Source organism: Penaeus monodon, chromosome 13 (assembly GCF_015228065.2).
Source record: "Penaeus monodon isolate SGIC_2016 chromosome 13, NSTDA_Pmon_1, whole genome shotgun sequence".
Lineage (NCBI taxonomy): Eukaryota > Metazoa > Arthropoda > Malacostraca > Decapoda > Penaeidae > Penaeus > Penaeus monodon.
Genome location: NC_051398.1, coordinates 7809325 through 7814324, shown reverse-complemented (window position 1 = coordinate 7814324; position 5000 = coordinate 7809325).

The window sequence follows — 5000 nt, the reverse complement described above, 5'->3', positions numbered from 1 at the left end:
GGTGGGTTTAGGAGAACTGGTAGAATGAGCAGTAAATTCTGGAGTAAGGAGTAAGAGAGAAACCACGTCGACGTGCTTCCTGTCTGCTTCAAGTAGTGTGAGTCCAAGTTTGAATATGAAAAGTTGCTACCCTCAGACTCAAACTTGTAGGTGGGGCAGCCCCTATAAAATACATTATGGGGCCGCCACAGTTGGCCATGTGCGTGATTGTGCAGGGGCAGTAGATTGGGTATGGCCAGGTTGGGCACATAGTGGGCATCTGGCTGTGGAACGGCAATGTTGGCGGGTGTCCTAGACGCCAACAATTTTGGCACTGAGTGGAGGAGGTTGGTATGGACGAACAGGGGGGGATTCTCCTCCTATGTAGACGTTAAAGGGAAGGTCATGTCTACGGAAAGGGAATTTTGGCTATGTTAGTGGGTTTCTTTCGATGACCTCTGGGGGGAATGGAGGAGGCAATGTATGATGTTGCATCATAGTCCCGTGAGACAGGCAAGTAGGTCTTCTCAACAGTCTGACCAATCTTTGTCATAGATTGGGCAATTTGCTGGGGAGATTGAAACTTGTTCGGTGCAAGTAAATTTAGGGTTGGATGGGGTTCTGCAAGGATGGGGTTACCATATAGGTCGGTTAGTTTTGTTAATACTATAGCTTGGTTTTCGGATGTTACTGTGACAAGACGGGAGCGGTCGGGTCGGCTACGGAAAGAGACTTTACCTACTTGTTTTTGGAGACATTGTTGGAAGAGAAGGGTGTTGTCAGAGTAGAGAGCTGTGGGAGGGATACGAAAAATCGGTCCCATTTGGCTGCGCTAAAGAGAGTATTCAAGATTGTTGTAGAGATAGGGGTAGTAGAAAGGCGGGGGCGTGACGAAGATGGAGTAGTGTTGAGGGAGGTAGTGTTATGGGGAGGTGGGCAATAAGGCTGTAAGGTATTAATAAGGGAGGATGGGGTGGTTGATGTTGGAGGTTGTGGGGATAGAGGTGTTGAAGTTGAGCATGCTGGAAGGTGGAAATGTTTCCCTTTAAAGGGTTGTTGTTGGCTACTGTACTAGTAGGCATTGATGAGGGGTAGTTATTGCAGTGTTCGGAGCCTGGTCAAAGGAGAGCCTGGGGTCAGGGAATCGGGTGGGTTTACATCGTTGGGGCTATTTGATAAAGGGGCAAGCCTCATTGCCCTAAAAGTGGGGGTATGTTTTCATTTCTGGCCATGGTAAGCTGGGTTATGTTGGGGATAAAAAAGTCCACCCCTCAGGGTCCCCTTGAGGGTAAGGGCTAGGTAACTAAATCAGGGAATACCGTGCCCATGGCTCCCTCAGGCCGTTTGGACTGGCACAAAAGTCAGCCTTTCATCCTTTCAGACGGCTCTCACACCTTAGGGGGGTGGAAGCAGAAAAGGGTTTTGGTGAAGGGACAGAAACGAAAAGTGGGAAGGAAAATAAAGACCATGCAAAATTAGTTGAGTCGAGGGCGGAGTCCCCAAGGTTGGGGAGTTCCCCATCATTGGGTCCCAGTCTCCGCCTCCTAAGCCCCCCACGACAAAAAACGGGAAAGGGGTTGGGGGACGGGGCCTTGGAAAATAACTGATGCTGTACGAGACCGTATCTTACATGCAAAGGAGGTCAGAAGTTTTTAGTTTACCATACTTCCCGGGTCCCAAAACTTTAAATTTTTTGTGTATGGTATCTATAGCAACAAACCCTTTTTAGGCATTATACAAAGTATCAGGTATTCCACTTTTTCCTAGATGACGCTAGAGTGCTGTCGTCCTGAGTACCCTTCACTAAACGGCTAAAAAAAGGACACGACGGAGTGCAGAGCAGTGATTTAAATTTCCACATGGAAGGGTAAATGGAGCAAAGAATTACAAACGCTTGCGGCCGTTACAGGGTCTGCTCCTTGCTATGCAATAGTCAAACGACGGGTGCAAGATTTTAAGGCCGGAAAGTCACTGAAAAACGAACCGTTGAAAGATCTTCAACAGCGACCACACAGAAAAATATAGATAAAGACCATGAATTTGTTATAGAAAAACCGGCGAATTTCTATTTATGAGATAGAGGAGGAACCAGGCATCTCACATGGATCAATCGTGGTTTTCCTCCATGAACATTTGCATATGAATAAGGTTTGTGCAAGATGGATCCCTAAAATATTGGGAGCTGAAATGAAGCAGAACCTAGTGGCTATTTTGCCCGTTCTGTTAACCAAGTACAACCTGGACCCTCACGCCTTCCTTTTAGACTGGTAAACTGTGATGAAACCTGGATATATTTCTGATCCAGAGCGAAACAGGAAATCGATAGAGTGGAAAAATACGCGGGGTCATTCAAGACCAAGAAGTTCGAGGGGTCAAAGTCCACCCAAAAAGTGGCTAAGGCATGTGTGTGGGCTTTCTCCGAGATTTGCTTCCAAATGTTTCAAAGCAGGAGTGTAGTTAAAATCACTTTTTTGTTTTTTTGTTTTTTTGTTTGTTTTTTTAGAATGCTGAACTTTAAAGGGGGTTTTGTAATATGAATACATTCGGAGAGAACATACTAGACTCCATTTTCGTTGTCAAAATATGCTCTTGTGTATAGTGAAATACAACGGGGGGAGTGCTCCTCGTACTGCCAACAATTTTGCTACTGACGTGGGGACAGCCCCTATAAAATACATTATGGGGCCGCCACAGTTGCACATGTGCGTGATTGTGCAGAGCAGTTAGATTGGGTATGGCCAGGTTGGGCACATAGTGGGCATCTGGCTGTGGAACGGCAATGTTTGGCTGGGTGTCCTAGACGCCAACATTTGGCACTGAGTGGAGGAGGTTGGTATGGACGAACAGGAGGATTCTCCTCCATGTAACGTTAAAGGAAGGTCATGTCTACGGAAGGTAATTTTGGCTATGTTAGTGGGTTTCTTTCGATGACCTCTGGGGGGAATGGAGTAGCAATGTACTGATGTTGCATCATAGTCTGTGAGACAGGCAAGTAGGTCTTCTCAACAGTCTGACCAATCTTTGTCATAGATTGGGCAATTTGCTGGGGAGATTGAAACTGTTCCGGTGCAAGTATTGAGGGTTGGATGGGGTTCTGCAAGGATGGGGTTACCATATAGGTCGGTTAGTTTTGTTAATACTATAGCTTGGTTTTCGGATGTTACTGTGACAAGACGGGAGCGGTCGGGTCGGCTACGGAAAGAGACTTTACCTACTTGTTTTTGGAGACATTGTTGGAAGAGAAGGGTGTTGTCAGAGTAGAGAGCTGTGGGAGGGATCACGAAAAATCGGTCCCATTTGGCTGCGCTAAAGAGAGTATTCAAGATTGTTGTAGAGATAGGGGTAGTAGAAAGGCGGGGGCGTGACGAAGATGGAGTAGTGTTGAGGGAGGTAGTGTTATGGGGAGGTGGGCAATAAGGCTGTAAGGTATTAATAAGGGAGGATGGGGTGGTTGATGTTGAGGTTGTGGGGATAGAGGTGTTGAAGTTGAGCATGCTGGAAGAGTGGAAATGTTCCTTAAGGGTTGTTGTTGGCTACTGTACTAGTAGGCATTGATGAGGGGGTAGTTATTGCAGTGTTCGGAGCCGTGGTCAAAGGAGAGCCTGGGGTCAGGGAATCGGGTGGGTTTACATCGTTGGGGCTATTTGATAAAGGGGCAAAGCCTCATTGCCCCTAATAGTGGGGATATGTTTTCATTACTGGCCATGGTAAGCCTGGGTTATGTTGGGGATAAAAACAGTCCACCCCTCAGGGTCCCCTTGAGGGTAAGGGCTAGTTAACTAAATCAGGAATACCGTGCCCATGGCTCCCTCAGGCCGTTCTGGACTGGCACAAAGTCAGCCTTTCATCCTTTCAGCACGGCTCTCACACCTTAGGAGGTGGATAGCAGAAGGGTTTGGTGAAGGGACAGAAACGAAAAGTGGGAAGGAAAATAAAGACCATGCAAATTAGTTGAGTCGAGGGCGGAGTCCCAAGGTTGGGGAGTTCCCCATCATTGGGTCCCAGTCTCCGCCTCCTAAGCCCCCCACGACAACAACGGGCAAGGGATTGGGGGGACTGGTCCTTGGAAAATAACTGATGCTGTACGATGACCGTATCTTACATGCAAAGGGAGGTCAGAAGTTTTCAGTTTACCATACTTCCTGGGTCCCAATCTTTATTTTTTGTGTATGGTATCATATAGCAACACCTTATTAGGCATTATACAAAGTATCAGGTATTCCACTTTTTTCCTAGATGACGCTAGAGTGCTGTCGTCCTGAGTACCTTCACTAAACGGCTAAAAATGGACACGACGGAGTGCAGAGCAGTGATAAGTTTCTCACACTGGAAGGGTAAATGGAGCAAAGAATTTACAAACGCTTGCGTGCCGTTACAGGGTCTGCTCCTTGCTATGCAATAGTCAAACGACGGGTGCAAGATTTCAAGGCCGGGAAAGTCACTGAAAGACGAACCGTTGAAAGATCTTCAACAGCGACCACACAGAAAAATATAGATAAAGACCATGAATTTGTTATAGAAAACCGTGCGAATTTTCTATTGATGAGATAGAGGAGGAACCAGCATCTCACATGGATCAATCGTGGTTATCCTCCATGAACTTTGCATATGAATAAGGTTTGTGCAAGATGGATCCCTAAAATATTGGCAGCTGAAATGAAGCAGAACCTAGTGGCTATTAGCCCTGTTCTGTTAACCAAGTACAACCTGGACCCTCACGCCTTCCTTTTAGACTGGTAAACTGTGATGAAACCTGGATATATTTCTGATCCAGAGCGCAAACAGGAATCGATAGAGTGGAAAAATACGCGGGGTCATTCAAGACCAAGAAGTTCGAGGGTCAAAGTCCACCAAGAAGTGGCTAAGGCATGTGTGTGTGGACTTTTCTCCGAGATTTGCTTCCAAATGTTTCAAAAGGAGGTAGTAAACTTTTTTAGTTTTTTTGTTTTTTGTTTTTTAGAATGGAACTTAGGGGTTCTTAATATGACTACTTCGGGAAAAAGAGTATGAATACTTATCCG